Consider the following 19,430-nt stretch of genomic DNA (forward strand, 5'->3'; position numbering starts at 1 on the left):
AACAGTCTTATTTGTAGAACCCTCTAGCAAGGTGACATTCTTATTGAGTGTTTGAAATCCTTTAACAAGTTCACTTCTAACAAGGTGAAGATCCTAACAGATCTGAGAGAAATCCCTTAACCAGGTCACATCTAGCAATGTGTTTGTAATCTTTAACAGGATTTGCTTTTAACCGAGCATACTCTAGAAGAGTATATTTCTCAGTGGGTCTGAAATCCCATAGTGGTTTTTCCCTATTTGGGTTTCCACGTTAAATTTGGTGTTATGAGTGTTATGATGTTTATATGCTTTTGAGTTTGCATGTTTAGTAGTTTTGGTTATATTACTAAAATATATGTTACCGAGGTTGAATCTAATGTTTTTATGGAAGATTAAGTTTGTATGATTCACCCCCCCCCCCCCTCTCATCTTATTAGCTTGGCATTTGTACTTATCTTTAGGTATCAGAACTATCAATTGGTATCAGAGCTTTGGACTCCAGAAGAAAAGTTTAAAGGTACTTGAGGAAAAGATCCAAAGATGTATAAGAGGGATGCACCGAAGCTGAACAAGTCAAGTTTCTCTACATGGTAGAAAAGGATGAAGTTGCACCTATCAAGAGTTGGATAATATGTTGCATATTATCTGGAGAATGATTTCACCACACCAAGCACCTATCCATTGACAATGGAAGAAATAAAGGCAAATCAAGAACATATCCAAGCAATGATTGAAATAACATCTGCATTGACCGATTCAAAGTTTAATGATCTAGAAAGCTGCAATGATGCAAAGGCAATGTGGGACAAGCTCATATCTGTGTATGGAGGAGATGAACATGTTCAAAGAGAAAAAGTGGATAGCCTAAGAGGACAACTTGAATCTATGAGGATGAATGAAGGTGAGAACATAACCTAGTACAGTACAAGACTAAAAGAGATTGTCAATCAAATCAAAGGAGTAGGTGGAACTATTGAAGAAAAGGATATAACAAGTAAGTTGTTAAGAACCCTTCTACCGGCTTATGCAATCGGAGTCTCTGCAATCAATGAATTGAGGTCTGTACATTAATATGCCAGTTTCTTTAGATGCTACTATTGGTGAGCTACATGCATTTGAGTTAAGTAACTTTGATAACAGTGGGTCATCGGTAAATAAAGTTGAATCTACATTTAGTTCCTTTCATCTTGATGAATCTAATGATTACAATAAAAGAAAATATAAGTACTCTGAAGGAGATCATAGTGGAGCAAGTGAAAGATTTCGCAAGAACATGGAGGAAGTACACAAACTATATGAAGAAATCAAAAAGCAAGAAGAATTTGAAGCACTATTAGCCAGAAGGTTACCGAGAGGCAAAGGTAAGTATAAAGGAAAACTACCTTTGAAATGTTTCAATTGTGATAAAATAGGACATATGGCTTCTAACTGTCCTGACAAAGATTCTACTGAAAAGAGAGATTACCGAGATGATAGACAGAAAGATAATCATTACAGAGGACACCAAGACTTCAGAAGAAGAGATAGAAAGTCATGCTTAATAGCCGATGAGGAATCCAACGATGATAAATCAGATGAAACTGATACAAAGGAAGTAGTTTATGTGGCTATCAAAGATGGATCAAATGAAGAAAGCTATGAAGAAAAAGCCCTAATATCTCACATAAATACTAATGATTCTTGGATCATAAATAGTGGATTCTCACATCACATGACAGGTGATAAACACAAGTTTGTTATGTTAGAAGACTATGATGGAGGCTATGTAAGATTTGGCAATAACGCACCATGTCCAGTAAGAGGTAAAGGATCCATAACACTTCTTGACAATGCAAGATGCAATGATGTTTATTGGGTTGAAGGTTTGAAATACAATTTGTTGAGTGTAGCACAGCTAAACAATATAGGATACCGAATAGAATTTCAGAAAGGAATTGTCAAAGTTCATGACAAGCATGGAAAGTTAGCTGCTACCGGGACACGAACAAAAGGTAACACATTTCACCTTGACTCAACTCAGAATAAGTGTTTGTATGCAAAGATAGATGATACCTGGTTATGGCATAAAAGGTTTTGTTATGTAAATTTTGATAATCTGATCAAAATAAGCAAGAAGCATCGAGTAAGAGGTCTACCGAGTCTTGAAAAACCTGAGAATGCTATGTGCCGAGGATGCCAGATGGGTAAAATGACAAGATCAAGCTTTACAAGTAAGTCTTACACTTCTAAGGGAATTTTAGATCTTGTGCACACTGATCTTTGTGTTCCTATGAAAGTTCAAAGTTATTATGGTGATAAATATTTCACATTATTTGTGGATGATTACTCAAGGATGATGTCAGTAATGTTTTTAAAAGAAAAAACAGAAGCTTTTCAAATGTTTAAATGGTACAAGGCAAGAGTTGAAAATGAAATAGGAAGACAACTAAAATGTCTTAGATCAGATAGAGGAGGAGAGTTCACATCTGATGAGTTCAACTTATTCTACAATGATCATGGTATTAAAAGACAAGTCTCTGCACCGAGAACTCCACAACAAAATGGAATTGCTGAGAGAAGAAACAGATCTATTGTGGATTGTGCCAGAACCTTGATGATTAAAAAGAAAGTGCCACAAACATTTTGGAGAGAAGCAATAAGCACAGCGGTTTACACCCTGAACCAAGTACAACTGAAGAAAGGTACTTTGAAGACACCTTATGAAATTTGGTATGACAAGAAACCTAATGTAAGTTATTTCAAGATCTTTGGAAGTAGATGTTATGTACACAAGGATGATAGAAATGACAAGTTTGATCAGAAAAGTGAAGAAGGAACATTTCTTGGTTATTCTTCTAGAAGTAAAGCATTTAAATGTCTGATCAAATCATCTAACAAAATAGTAGAAACTGCAAATGTGAAAATTGATGAATTTGCAGAAAGAAATGATGAAGGAAATTCCAAGGAACCAGAAGATTATGATGAATTTGTCTATGTTCAACCGACAAGTCTTACTGAGAGAACTATTGAACGAAATGAAGAGAATATCCAGTTACCGGGTGATGAAGAAGATCATATAGAGCCTACCGAGCCTGTATTAGCCAAGTATGTCAGAACACATCATGCACCAAGTCAGATTATAGGAGATAAGGATGATCCAGTGATGACAAGGAACAAACTGAGACAGAACACATGTCTGATATCTGAATTTGAACCGAGAATAGTGAAAGAGGCATTTAACAGTGAAGATTGGATAAATGCTATGATAGAAGAGATTGATCAAATTAAGAAGAATGACACATGGACACTAATCCCAAGACCGAAGGACAAAAATGTAATCGGTACAAAGTGGATTTTCAGAAACAAGCTGAATGAAAAAGGAGAGGTCATTCGAAATAAAGCAAGACTAGTTTGCAAAGGTTATGCCCAAGAAGAAGGAATTGATTATGGTGAGACTTTTGCACCTGTGGCTAGACTTGAAGGAGTAAGAACATTGTTGGCATATGCTACTTACAAGAATTTCGAGGTATATCAAATGGATGTCAAATCTGCATTTCTTAATGGAGTATTAGAAGAAGAAGTTTTTATTGAACAACCTGAAGGATTTGTTGAAGACAAGAATAAAGATCAGGTATGTAAATTGAACAAAGCTTTATATGGTCTGAAACAAGCACCTAGAGCATGGTATGAAAGATTGCACTCTTATTTAATCAAGATTGGTTTTATAAGAACAAGTGAAAACAATAATATTTACATGAAGAATGATGAAAATGGAATACTGATCTCAGCCATATTTGTTAATGATATTATATTTTGTGGAAATGACTCTCTATGTAAGAACTTTGGAAATGAAATGAGCAAAGAATTTGAGATGTCATTAATCGGTGAGATAAAGTATTTTATAGGTTTACAAATACTGCAAATGAAAAATGAGATTTTCATTACTCAATCCAAATACATAAAGGAAATCTTGAAGAAATTTGGAATGGAGGATTCAAAACCAGTAAGTACTCCTATGACTACCAACTGTAAAATATCAAAGAATGATGAATCTGCATCTGTTGATGAGACACTTTATCGATCCATGATTGGAAAGCTACAATATGTTGTTCATAGCAGGCCAGACATAGCACATGCAGTAGGTATAGTTGCAAGATTCTCTGCAGATCCTAAAGAAACACACATGACAACAATCAAGAGAATTTTCATATACTTGAAAGGCACTGAGGATTATGGCTTAGTGTATTAGAAAAGAAATGATTTTGATTTAAAAGTTTATACTGATGTTGATTGGGCAGGCAACATTGATGACAGGAAAAGCACAAGTGGAGGAGCTTTCTTTTTAGGAGAAAGACTAGTGAGTTGGCTTAGCAAGAAACAAGGATGTGTTTCACAGTCAACAGCAGAAGCTGAATATGTTGTTGCAGCACTGAATTGTACCAACATAGCATGGATCAAACAACTGTTGGAAGGTATAAATGAGAAAGTTACTGAGCTAGTAACTATATTCTGTGACAATACTAGTGCCATTAACATTTCAAAGAATCTTGTTATGCACTCTAAGATAAAGCACATCTCTATCAAATATCATTATCTTAGAGAAGAAGCTCAAGAGAAGAAAGTGGTGTTGGAGTATGTTAGCACAAAGGAACAAATAGTAGATATCTTCACCAAGCCACTGCCACGGGACACGTTTGAGTATCTCAGAAGTAAGTTAGGGGTCCTACCCCTATCTTCTACTCACTGACCGAGTTCGGTGAAAGCATCAATTTGATGACTCTACAGAATATCTTTTAGGAGTTGATGTTGATTTACACACTTTAGGATGTTTTCTAAAGGTGTGTAGGAAACTATGCAGGAAACTATGTAGGAAATTATGCAGGAAACAGAACAGGAATTAAAGTCTTAAATGCTCTAACTGAGACTAAGTTGACACATAATAGCAGGAAATCACTTCATACAGGAAGAAATTATGTTTTATTTCTTTACTTTTTGGCATTGTTGTCAAAGGGGGAGAAGAATGAAGAAAAGGGGAGAAGAATGAAGAAAAGAGGAGAAGACTGAAGAAGAGGAGAAGACTAATGTATGGGGGAGAATTCTGATGACAGAAGGAGAGCATTTCAGCATTTCAGAATCTCACAACAATCTGAATCAATTAGGTCAAATCAATTGGTTTTTCCATCAATGCCAAAGGGGGAGATTGTTGGCATTTGGCATTATAACAGACAATAAGAGATTGTTGGCATTTCAATAAGGATATTGAGAAGGTTGTTGATGATTATGGATATAACTGATCAAGGATGTTTACTGTCTTAATATTATTATTTTGTCATTGATGTCAGGAAATTGATTTTCTAATTCAATATGATGTTGCCATATCTTGAGAAGTATGATTTGATGAGTATAAAGATGTTGGTAAAAGACACAGAAAGATTATGATGAATAAGGGGAAGAATAAGTTATTCAATGGGCAACTATTACCGAGTTAGACAATGATCAGATCATGATGTTTAGATTGTTTTGATATCCTACATATGTTATTGATTGAAAGGTTAATACTATACTATGTTACCGAGCAAAGAACCTAGTCGGTAAACCCTAAGGTTATCGCTATCGGTTAATAAAGGCAAAATGTCTACCAAGTGAAGTTTAGTATTTACCAAGTTGTAACTGAGTTGTAACCGAGCTGTAACAGAACGCATTAAATGATTACAAGCGTTATTTAATGAAGGAAGCTAATGAGCTGGCTATGATTAAATGATTGGTATGTCGTGAATGAAGTTTGTTAAAGAATTTATGGCAAAGGAAAATCGGCAGGAAGATCTATAGCTTTGATTGAACTGCAATACCCTCACACAAGTTCCAAGAAATGTATACAAGTTCCAAGGCGGGGCAAAACATTTTCAGATCGAAGGATACATTGAACCTGGTCTAAGTTTGAAGATCTGATGGCTATGATTGATCATGGGAAATGTGATCAAGGAGATTAAGCGGTTGGCGAATTGTTTATAAATAGGGAACTGTTGATAAACAATGTATGCGGGCAAGTGTATGCACAGGGATGCTACATAGTGATTACCGAGCACAGAAGATTGAAGACCTGTTTTGAATAACAGAGTATAGAGCCCAGCAGATGGACAAGACTAGTTCTATGCCTATATTGTATTGAGAAAATAAGAATCTGCTTTAGCATTTTAGATGTGAAGTTGTAGATAGATTTTTATTACTGTTATTTTGTGAAGTGATAGAAAATCTCTTAACCGAGTGGACTTAACAATCTTATTTGTAAAACCCTCTAGCAAGGTGACATTCTTATTGAGTGTTTGAAATCCTTTAACAAGGTCACTTCTAACAAGGTGAAGATCCTAATAGATCTGAGGGAAATCCCTTAACCAGGTCACATCTAGCAATGTGTTTGTAATCTTTAACAGGATTTGCTTTTAACTGAGCATACTCTAGAAGAGTATATTTCTTAGTGGGTTCAAAATCCCACAGTGGTTTTTCCCTATTTGGGTTTCCACGTTAAATCTAGTGTTATGAGTGTTATGATGTTTATATGCTTTTGAGTTTGCATGTTTAGCAGTTTTGGTTATATTACTAAAATATTTGTTACCGAGGTTGAATCTGATGTTTTTATGGAAGATTAAGTTTGTATGATTCACCCCCCCCCCCTCCCCTCTCATCTTATTAGCTTGGCATTTGTACTTATCTTTAAGTATCAAAATTATCACCCCCCCCTCTCAGTTTTCTTGCATTGTTGTTGCCAACACTAGTGGCATTTTAATTTTCAATATTCATGGGATCAGTAGAAGCCATGACCTTCAATATTTTTTTCAAATCTACCAAACCACACAACAAAAGCTTCCACTATAGCAAAATGTTTTCAACACCTAAAGAGAAAGGCATTTGCCTCTCAATAAAATCATGAGCACCGATACCAAATGTTGGGAAATAAGACAATGAAAGATCACAATATTAATTTCTTATGTAATTAAAAATTTAAAATAAGATAACTAAATATGAAATATGAAAGTGATTGCAACATTCAACAACAATATATAATCATCATACCAAAAGAGACACCAGATTTACGTGGATAAACCCTTTGAAGAAGAAACTCCATTAGAGATAGAGGGAAAGTATATTATTACTCTTCGAAGAGAGAATGCTACAATAACACGCTTTAGTACATGTCTCCAACTAAACTTGAAATCACCTGGAATCATTAAGAAATTGATGATCAGACAACTATGTCATGGCTCCAATTTATAGCAAATTGGAAATCCACACCTAGGAAAGTAAACAACCCAATAGACATAAAAAATATTAAATCCATTCAAGTGACTTCAACATGGGTGCCTAACCCATAGCCACTCCAAATGACTCTTTGGATCTCCCAATGGACACCTTTTCTATTCCCAATTTTGGGCACCCAATGCTTGATCCTTCATATCCTAATGTGGATGTCCAAAGGGGAGTAATTTATCCATTTTAGTTTACCTTTATCATCTTTACATGTCCACCTCTTGAAAATACAATTACAATTAGACATAAAGTACAAATATTTAATATTTTTCTCTCATGTCCTAGGAAACATTTTCCAATAAACATGGAGACATTTGCACAACATAGGATTGCAAGGTTAATGCCACCTTATCCTAACAAATCCAATATTTGTCTCCACACCCCAAGTTGGGATGAAATAGAGACCTAGGAATGCATCACCATTTCTTGATCAATACACACATCCTTAAATAAACATGCTTTTTCCTAGAGATGGTAATTGGGTCAATATCGAGTAGCTAGATGAAGGTACTAGAAATCATCCTCAACAATTATTTATCCAAGGGAACAACTAACATCTAAACTAATATAGGAGCTACATTAAGTGTGTCCTGTGATGGGTTGAAGATAATATTCTATCTTTTAAGAGGGAAGATTTTTCTAGGAACTAATGATCCCCTAAAATAACATTTCTTATATTCTTTTTACAAGCAAATGAGAAAGAAAAAATACTTTCAACATAGCTACAACATCCAATTTCCATTGGTATCTCATTTATTAAAGTTCCATAATTGATCCATCTTAATGTTTGGACAAGGTTCCATAAATTTTCCAATTAATGGCATTTCCATTTTAGAGACCCCTTTATCCATAATAATAGTAGGATCATTAATAGAGAAATCACCTTAATTCAATCCTAGAATCATTGTTACAAGAAAAGATTTCACATCTTTCCCTCTAAGGTGATTCTTCCCATGTATTAATTCTAAATGTCCATATTGTATATGGTCCAACTTGGCCCTTGAGGCTCACCCCTAATGGACAACCTTTATCGAAATTAAGATTAAGGATATGATTGATTATTCACTCCCTCAACTTGAGTAGTGTTATAACTTCACCGATTCTCATTATAAAACACACATTTTTCCATAGAGTTCCACTAGTTATCAAGTTCCTTGATTCCCTCTAGGGAAAGGAGGCCCACCTTCTTATGTACATTCTCTTGATGAAATCTATCCAGAGGGTCCTTATACTCTAAATTTAACTTCAATAATTCAAACTCACACGTCCATTTGTAAAATTTCCTTCCAAAAATCACATTCCCACTTTTTTTTTACAACTATTTTTTATTTATTTATCTCATTTATGATATAGTGACTTACTATTTAATTAGTTTCTATTAAAAAATGTTACCAATATATTTAATTTATTTCATATTGTTTCAAGATTACTTATTTAAATGAATATATTTAGTTCATTAGAGTAACTATTTAATAAACAACACGTAGTTGATATTCAATTTTATTTATAACATTAAGATTTTGAGAAAAAATAAGTTTGTTTATTACTTAGTTTTGTTGGACGTAGTGTATTGAAAATTTTTGTTGTCTAATATGTAAATTATATTTATATTTTCTAATCTATATATTTGCCAAATATTATAGAGAGGGATTTTATTTTATTTAAGAAAAAAAACAGAAGAGGATTTTATTTTATTTAAAAAAAAAAAAACAGAGGAGGATTTTGTTCTCAGGCATGGAGAATCCCTCAACGGGACTCTGGATTTCCTCAACGGTAAAAAATGGACGCGGATAGTGCCTCAACAGTACTCAGATTATAGCCGTGAGATGGGAGAAAATCGACGACATGTATGAAATGATCATTAGGTTACCGTTTAGAAAAGCACCATTCACTCTTCTATTTATAGGCAATTGATTGAAAACAAGGGCAGATTGTTCCTCATTCAATATTTTTTTCGATTGCGAGTGATTGTCATGTTTCTGGATTTTATTCAGATAGTTCTTTGTTCTATTTGTTTTTGTTTGCGTGTGATCCTCTTTTGTGTTTTTATTCAGTCTTTGTGTTTGGATTTTTTTCTTTTTCAATTTTCATGGTATTCTGTGGATGGTGAATTTTGAATGGGGCAACAGTGAGGAGAGCAGTTGCTTGAGAGCAAGGAGGTATTTGATCACGGGACATATTCCACCAGAGCTTGGGATTCCATAGAGCCAGAGCTTGGGAGGTTGCAGAGCCTGCGGCATATGGAGATCGGCTATAATTCTTATTCATGTGGGATTCCGCCGGAGCTCGAGTATTTGGACATTGCTGGTGCTAATCTTTCTGGCGTAATGCCACAAGGTATTTTTGTTGTTTTGCTTTCTCAATTTTGAACAATTTTGTCATATTTGTCGGAATGAGCTTAGCAAAGCTCTCACTTTTCTCTGTGTCAACATCCTTGGCCTGGTGGTCTCTATGTTGGTCAACATCCTTGGCCTCCTTTTTAACCTACTCCTCTATCAATTACATGCCATTACCTTTTTGTATTTTGTTTTTTCATTAACATCTCTGGAAATTAAATTTTTACAATCAAACATAATATACCACCGTGTAAATGTCATTAACTATGATGATCAATTTTTCTTCTTGATTTATCTTCAGTAAAGTTAATAACCATGTTCCCCACCCAAAAAAACTCAGAGAAACACCAATTATTGTTCAGTTAAGTGTTCTTTGGAGATTTAATGTTGAAAAGATCATATAGGAAACTCATGGATGTTGGTAAGCTGGATGAACTTGAAGAATGGATTCTATGATGCTTTTAATGGAAATATTGAAATGTATATATCTTCTAAACCCTATTTGCTAGCAGTTATTTAATTTTTATAAGACTATATAGGAAACTCATGGATGTTGGTAAGCTGGAAGAACTTGAGGAATGGATTCTATGATGCTTTTAATGGAAATATTTAAATGTATATATTTTCTAAACCCTATTTGCTAGCAGTTATTTAATGTTTATAAGAGGCTGTAAGTCTTGATCTAACAATAGCTCTTGAAGAATTCAGTACAAACTCTGAAACGGTTTAATGTGTAGATGCTAATTATTTTACAGAATTTGTTCCATTATATTCATATGCAAGGAGAATGTTTATACGAGGCTGTACCTCTTGATCTATCTCTATCTCTTGAAGAATTCAGTGTAAACTCCGAAAAGTCTTAATCTGTAGATGCTAATTAGCAGAATTTGTTTCATTTTATTCATATGCAAGGACAATGGTACATACTGCATAGAGTGAGGGCTTAAACTTTAGAAACTTAGGTCTTTCAGTTTGTTTATATCTTTTTAAAAAGAACTCTGTGATATTTTGAACATAAAAGGATACAAACTGACAGTAGACAAGGATTGAATATTTCAATATGTTGTATGAATAATTCCTGCCATTCCTTTTAGATTACCATTATTTGAAATAAATAATAAACTCTCAGTTGGGATATGCCTATCATTGTCATGTGGCAACTGCTGATTGGGATCCTTGGGTTCATATTTTTACCTTAAAATGTCTTGTGGGTCTAATGATTTAGGTTGGTTGTGTGATTAAATCGGGCGGTAACTATGATTTTAGAGATTGCAATGATTGGATAAAGTGTTCATTGTGGTTCCTTTTAATCTTACCCTTGGGTTCATATTTTTACCTTAAAATGTCTTGTGGGTCTAATGAGTTAGGTTGGTTGTGTGATTAAATCAGGTGGTAACTATGATTTTAGAGATTGCAATGATTGGATAAAGTGTTCATTGTGGTTCCTTTTAATCTTATTCTGAACATGGACTTGTTTTGTCCTTCAACATTTTTTTATCCAGTGATATTAAAAATTGCGTAAATAAAAAAAAATTCTAAGAAACTAGAATATTAGTGAATTGAAAATGTTAAACATATAAAATATCAGGGCTATTGTACTAAGTTCAGTCAATCAAACACTATGGAAATCTGAACACAAATGATAATGAGATCCAATAATTTTTCTTGGTCTATTAGAGAATACAATTTTGCATATTCAGTGTAATGAAAAGATAATGGAAGACAGATGCCTAAAGAATAAAGTGAGCCATACAGTATAAACTTAAAAAGGGAACCCAAAAATATAATTTCGCTACACAAATTTTTGAATCCTATAAGTGTTTCTGACTAATATTGTCTTACAGTTCATCATGTCCTTGTTGTTTGCTTTGCTTTCTGGGTTCGATTTCTTTTTTTTCCCTTTGTTTTTAAATTTTGCTTTGGGCATCACCTTGTAGCAGTAGGAATTTGTAAGGAGTTGGGAATTGTTTCTGTATCATCTTTGTCATGGGAGATGTTGCTTCTCACCTATTCTACAGTACTGTATGCACTTTTGTAAAAAAGATAATTTGGGATTAAAAAATGCAGGTTTTCCTATGCCATTTCAGTGACCAAACTTTGGTCAGAATTTACATCTTTCGCTTGTAGCTTGTGTTCGAAAGCTTTCTATCCAAATTTGTGGAAGAAATCATTAGCTGAGACAATATTAAGCCATTATCTGTTTGATCAGGATTTATATCTTTCACTTGTAGCTTGTGTTGGAAAGCTTTTTATCCGAATTTGTGGAAGAAATAATTAGCCAAGACAATATTAAGCCATTATCTGTAGCAAGTAGCCAAAATATCACTAACTATTTATTGGAGGTGAAGTACAATTTCGTGCAAGTTATACAAGTTACTCTCTAATCCATCATTGAAGAAGTAAAAGTAGTAAACGTTGTTTCTAAAGCAGATGCATTTTATGCAATTTTGATTGATGTGAACTTGGCTAGAAGATTTGTGTAAGAGTTGCTGATGACACGAAGATAAACTTCGCCAAAGCTAATGATAAAACAGACTGGTGATTTGTCATGCAATGCTTTAGCTTTTAGCTCTTGCCTCTAAAGGATTTTAAAGCCCACTTCTTCTAGGGACTTTGCATATTTATCAATAAGTTGTTCATAGTCTAAACTTCTGGTTCATATTAGTACTCACCAAGTGTGGTTACTGTTTACTTTTGGCACTAGTGTTCTCACAACTGATGGACGTTACTTTTTCATTGGCCACCAACCCAATCTTTGGTGCAATTTTGTTCTTTTTCATGGATGGTGCTCTACATATCCTTAAATTTGAATTGAGTTTTTTTGGAATGACTCTATTATCTGAGTGGTAGATGTCTGCTTGTCAACAGTCTTACAATTTTCTTTTATCACCTTTGCATTTGAAAGCTCTAAAAACAAAGTTCTTTATATGTAATTTCATCTAATTTTGGTGCTAGAAAGTCATCTATGATCCATGGGATTGTTAATGTATGTTTGTCCTTATTAAACCAAGATTCCAAGCCAATCTTTGGTGCCATTTTGTTCTTTTTCATGGATGGTGCTCTACATATCCTTATATTTGAATTGAGGTTTTTTGGAATGACTATATTATCTGAGTGGTAGATGTCTGCTTGTTAACAGTCTCACAATTTTCTGTTATCACCTTTACAATTGAAAGCCCTAAAAACAAAGTTCTTTAAATGTAATTTCATCTAATTTTGTTGCTAGAAAGTCACCTATGATCCATGGGATTGTTAATGTATGTTTGTCCTTATTAAACCAAGATTGTTGGAATATCAGATGCTTTTTTCATTCATATAATTAGAGTCACCCTTTGATCACGTATTAAATAGAAATTTTATGATTAAAATTTCTCTCACAAAATAAATATTCTGGTTTTGTTATTACAATACAAGGAAAGATATTTTTCTCTTGGCTTGTTAATGAATAGCTCCAAAAGTACATTACTTGTGATATGAGACAGATCAAATGGGTAGGAGTGTGAGTGATTTCCCAACTGCTGCCATTGATGACGGAATTTCTTTCTCCGATTGTAATATTTGTTTTGTCAAATCAAAAGAAGCCTTACTTTTTATTTATTTTTTATTCTTATCAGTGATCACTGTCTGGTTTCCATTGATTTCTTGTTGAACAGGTCTAGAATCCTTACAGGGTTGTTTGTAAATAACAAGGTATTTGTTTTTTTGAATTGTTGCTTGTTTCATAAAAGCAAGGTCTCTAAAATGTGTGTTCTTTAACCGATAATACTGTATGGTCAAATGTGTATGGTATGACTAAGGAATATTTAGAAATAATTTTCCATGCAAAATTGCTGGTGAAGTATTCCTTGGCCATTTCTTGTGTTTTGCATACCATTAAGATGTTAGTGACACGAAAAGCCTTTGTTTGAGTGTGACTGGGTTTGCCCCACTCAAAAACTGGTAAGAAGTTAATAACAGGAAAATATGGTGGAACTCTAATGGTTTCAGAATTTCTTACAATATTGAATATTGTTGTTGTTTAAGGAAATTTTTGTTATAAAGCACTTTTGGGCATCTTTCTTTGTATTAGATATTTCACTCTCTTGTAACTTGTTTGGTAAGTCTAATTCTTTTCTAATATACCAAGACAAGTTCCATTTCTGTACTTATATGCTCCTAGTCTGATTATTATGTTTGTTTAAATAAAATTTAATATGTAAATGTTATGTTTAAGTTTTTCCTCTTGTTCACTGAATTATTTTTCTATTTTATTTATTCAAGGCAGTATGAATATTTACAAATTATTTAGATACACAACTACGTACTGATTTCTAATCTGCCGAACATTTAAAATTGTCCTTTCAGAGACAGTTCCCCATTTCAGGAAACATAAGCCTTTTCCCAATTTTTGTATAAAAGAAAAATTGTCTCACAAAATTTTAACTACAACTGAAATGTTTGTCAATTGTCCCAAAGTCTTTTTTATTTAAAAGATGCACACAAATGCCAAGCTTTCATCCTGCAGGCCAACCACATAATGGTAGGCTAAAGAGAATCTACAGCCAATTTTAGTGGCACTCAGATAGAAATAAAAAATGCCATAGTTACACATGCAATGGTTTCTTGGATGACAAGATAGTGGTTTTTATTGTGAACTTAGAAATGGGCCATGCGTTGTATACGTTTCAAAAATGCTCTTTGTTGTGGATTCTTCTTGTATTGGCCTGTTCTATTTGATTTAAAAAGCAACTATTGCTTTCGTTTATCATTTAAAATTTAGTCCATCCAGGGATGAGGAAACTCTGTAGTTTATAATTATCGTCTATACTACTATCTTATGGTCTCACATTCTTTGTGTATTCAGATGGTTCGGCCTTCACGTTCTAATTGTTGCTTGTTACATTGACAATTAACTCTGTTTGGTTTCATTGTTACTTGTTTTCATTCTCCAGGTCATTTGTTGATGGCTCTGCTTTTGTATTGGTGGATCCTGCTAGTTTGCTTTTGTCAGCTCTAGTGGATATGTGTTAGCTGCTTCATTGTAGACTTTTCTCTTTCCTCAATTATTTTGTGGCTGCCTTCTATGTGTTATTTTGCTATCCATGGTGGTTAAAGTTTAAGGTCTACTTCAGCTGTTGGTTTTTTGAATTTCTGTTACATCTGTTGTTGGACATTGTTCTAAAAACAATTAGTTTGGTATTTTTTCTTCATATCTCAGAATGTTGATTTAGATTATTGGAAATAGTTTCTGTACAATTTTTCAAAATCAATCCAACCAATGAAAAGATTTTGCAAGGACTCATAAAACCAGCTCATCAATAAGACGGGAAAAACTTACCATTCCTATCTGTGAATTTTAAACCTGGGCCATAGATTATGTTGGTAGGATTGTCAGAGACCTTGGGGAGGAGAGTGACAGAGTGGTGGATGCCCACCATATGAATGCAAAGTATAACCCTATATGCTACTCAGACTGCTGGAAAATCTCGACTGAAATCTATAAGTGACAGTATGTATTATTCTCAATATTTGACTGTGGATGTTCTTTCTGTAGAAAGGGTTAGGCTTTGTGTGTGTATAAATAGCGTATGTCCAAGTCTTTCTGTCGGTCAAACTATTTTAGGAGTGTGATTGTCTGTATAGCTTTGTGGGAGGAGAGTGACAGAGTGGTGTATGCCCAGCCCACCATATGAATGCAAAGTATAAACCCATATGCTACTCAGACTGCTGGAAAATCTTGACTGAAATCTTTAAGTCACATTATGTATTACGTAGTTCTCAATATTTGACTGTGGATGTTCTTTTTGTAGAAAGGGTTAGGCTTTGTGTGTATAAATAGCTTATGTCCAAGTCTTTCTGTCAGTCGCACTATTTTAGGAGTGTGATTGTCAGTATAGCTTGTCTGTTACTCAAAAAAAACTGAAGGTGCCCATCTTTCCATCGGGACAAACTCATCATAACCTCTTTTGTTATAATTTGCAACTTCCATTTAAAAAATTAAACCTGCTCAACTTAAGCTCATCATCACATTCGCCTTGATTGTGCAAAGAGACCATGCCTTATACTGAAAGTCAAGTTGGCCCAGTGGTTTTGTTTGGAGAAGGCACCTGTGAGAGGCACTCTTCCAGTGAAAGGTCGTTGGGGAATTTATTCTCTCGATCAATTAGAGCCTCAGGTCACCCTCTTCCCTTGTCGGAGGAAGCCTTTAGGGCTCTTGATGGATTTACTGAGATGGAGGGCTTGCAGGCACTCAATCTTGAGATCAAGTAGTTGGGAGGCACTTGCCTGATGTGAGGGCATTGATGCACTCAACTTTTAGGTTAAAGATGAGGTCTTTAGGGCACTTGTGCTCTTGATCAACAGGAGAAGGTCAAGGATTCAGAGGATCTTTTCCTGATGGAGGTCTGCGGAGGAAGAAAGCTTGTGAATTTTTTGCAGGATTCATCTAATGAATCTTTTCCCTTACTCTCTGCTGCCACAACTTGAAACTTTTATTTAAAGCTGCTCAACATAAGGTCGTTATACCATTTCTCATGATTCTGCAAAGAGATCATGTCTTACATAGGAAAGTTAAGGTGGTTGAGTAGTTTTGTCTGGAGAGCTTGACTATGAACCTCTTATAAAGGGCCTTTAGGATGGAGAGCCTCTAGGGCGTTTTTATCTTCAGTAGACTGAAGGGCTTTGGGCACTTCAGGGAGGCAAGGCCTTTAGGTGCTGGGGGAAGGGACTCTTTCCACGAAGGGCCTTTATGCTCTGAGTCAATGAGAACTTTGAGCTCTTGAGCTGCGCAGGTCAAGGTCAAGGTCTTCTCTCTCATGAAGGGTCTTCAGGACATTTATGGTCCAGGTTGCTGGATTTTTACAGCAAATAGACATTTCCAATATCTGATAATCTATTTTTTGAACTTGGTTGGAATCTGCAATGCTATTGATTTTTTGTCTTATTTAATCAAAATGTGGTAATTTAGAAATATTATGTTCATGCTACTTTTGTTATGCTTGTTTTGGCTACTGGTAGCCTCCATTTGTACTGTTGTCTTAAGGCATGTGTTCAGGTTATGGTCTGTATCTTATGGCCGCATGCTTTCAGTGTAATTTGTGGTTGGTTGTTTTTATAAGGTTTTTACTTGTGCTATACCTGTTGGTGCGAACAACCAATACAACCAAAATTGTAACATAGAAACTAGCACAGAAATGCTATTCCAATTAAAAAAGAAACAAAATGATTTAGAATGTGAACATTGCACACTCTGACCAAGGTCAGGAAGGGAATAATTAGACACTTGAAGAGATTCAAGTGATGTGAAACCCTAGCAATCCGAGGTAACATAACAAGGATAAATTTACATTGTAATATGCTACAAGAATAACTGAAGCGGAGCAATTAATTAAATCTCTCAAGCTCTTTGGCGAAACCACTATACCCTGCGAACAGGCCAACTGACTATGGTATCAATCAACTTAAGTTGACGCCTACTATGTACTTGTTCCTCAGTCAAACATCGACCTTTAATCAATGTACTTGTTCATGCAGTATGAACATCTATTTGATGCCGAACTACCTTGATCAATGCCTACTATGAATCCTTCATCTATATTATAGGACATCTCCTTGATGCAACATGCAAACCGTGTGGCAAGTAATTGACTCTGCAACACTTGCTATCTTCATTTGACGATTGATCAAACACATCCTTTCCTATCACTTGACAGATGGGAATTCCATGCAGCACAACGCTACCATATAATTGTTATGCAACGCATCTGTAATCTGAAAGGACCAAAACCAGTGTGGATATTAACAATCAAAACACCATTTCGTAGGAAGACTTCTAAAATTTGCACTCAAGTTTTAGAGATTGTGGTAGATTAAAGAGGCTTAGTTCTCCAACTTGTTCAGAACAACTAGTTTTGATGTGACTTGAGCTGCAGAGCATTAAATCTTAAAAAGCGCCGAAAGCCTGAAACTACCGATTTTTGCAAGGAACAATTTGTTAATTATGTGATGTTGTGGGTGAACAATGGACGTTTATTTTTACCGACACACTTAGACCTCTTTCAAACACTTGATATTTCAATTTTTAAAAAGAAAAATTTCCATGCCCTTATGCCTCCAAAAGTGAACTTAGAAATTAAAATAATAGCATGACGTGAGATGCTCTAAAATGTCAAAATAATATCACAATTGGATTGAAAATACTCCTCTAATCTTAGGGGAAAGTCTAGAGATTCCTAATCTTTAGGGGAAAGGAGCCAGTAGTGGACATAGCTAACTTTAAACGGTTCATCCGATTTTGACAAAAAAAATGTGTTCTCTCTGTATGTGACTTAACTGCTTAAAGCTATTGTTTTGGCTTGTGGGTAGTAATGATGCATGTTGTGGATTTCGTTATGTGCACAAAGGTCAAAAAGTACAAATTTCAAAGTGTAGTCCAATACATAATCACCTTTGCGCCAATAGTAGATAACTCAAAATAGCCAGTAGTAGTGGACAAATGTCTCAGTAGTTAAGCACAAATGACCCAGTAATGGGCTAATTATGGTAAAAAAAGCTAAAAAATTATCCACTATTGGTATATGTGATATTTATTAATGGACCTTTTATTACCATTTTTTTTTGGCTCCTACTATGTCTACTAACGGGGGGTGAGGTTGACAAAAAGATGTTGGTTATTGGTTTTATGTCCACTACTGTCTCCTTTCTCCTAAATCAAGAGTCTATAAGGCTATACCCACCTAACCTCCAAATCAAGAATATCAAGAGCCAATAAGGAAGCATACAATTCATAAAAGTGAGTCCGCCAAAAAATATTTGCACTTAATGAGTTTTGAACCCTTAATAACTTTTGGAAAGCAAAAAGGATGCTATAACAAAAACACTCTACTTAGGTTGGTGATAAAAAAAAACACTCGTCCTAAAATGTGAAGAAATAATATGTAAAGATTGGCAAAAGATTTTCATCCTTAATTTTGACGAAAACAAATTGATACAATTGATGATTTGGAATATGCTTGAGCTTTTGATTTAGTTCCTACACTACCAATTAACAAAGGACCAGATAAATGACAAAGCAAATGTTGTAAGACATGTTGTGCATATACATAACTAGCACTTGCACCAAAAGGAGGTGCAATGGTTATGTTGATAGCAAAATATACTTTGAATAGTATAGTGAAGGGTATAAAAATTACAGTAAGTAAAAGTTGCCTATATCAACTTCATCATCCTTTTTCTTTGTGGTTTTTTCATCTCAAAATGTTGAAACAAATGCTTCAGTAAATAGGAATTCAATGAAAAACTATCTATTGCTTTAATTTAAAATTATTCTAAGTTGGAGGCAGAAGAATTCTTTCTAGAACTAAAATGGGTGAATAAAGAAATAAAAATTAATTATCACTAAAAAACATAATTTTTATAAATATAATATAATTAACATTTAATTATTATTGTTTTTTCATACTAATCTAATAATAATTATCATTAGTAAATGTAATTTTTACAAATATAATTATAAATCCAACATAATAATCACCATTTAATAATAGCAACATAATATAGGAATCATAATATAATAATATATTTCTAAACATAATTTACTACTCCCTCTTTAAAAATATAGGAATCTAAATAGGAATAGTATCTTAATCATATTCTCTCTCTCCCTCTCTTGATGAGGTCAAAATTGAATTAATATTATTATAGTATTATCATTAAAAAATTAAAATCATTTTTATCACATATATTTAATTATACCTTTTTTTTATATATTTTTAGTCAAGCATCAAATTAATTGTTTTTATAAAGAATTATGTATTGTTGTAATGGAAATGCATTGTGAGATGACAATATATA

At 34.1% G+C, this 19,430-nt stretch overlaps 1 long non-coding RNA gene across 1 annotated transcript; it reads left to right on the forward strand.

Moving 5' to 3' along the window:
* Positions 1 to 8,944: 8,944 nt before the first annotated feature.
* LOC131069849 (uncharacterized) lies at positions 8,945 to 14,722 on the forward strand. Its single transcript, XR_009112235.2, has 2 exons — positions 8,945 to 9,600; positions 14,531 to 14,722. It is a non-coding gene; the product is annotated as an uncharacterized LOC131069849 (long non-coding RNA).
* Positions 14,723 to 19,430: the final 4,708 nt, after the last annotated feature.

Source organism: Cryptomeria japonica, chromosome 6 (assembly GCF_030272615.1).
Source record: "Cryptomeria japonica chromosome 6, Sugi_1.0, whole genome shotgun sequence".
Classification (NCBI taxonomy): Eukaryota; Viridiplantae; Streptophyta; class Pinopsida; order Cupressales; family Cupressaceae; genus Cryptomeria; species Cryptomeria japonica.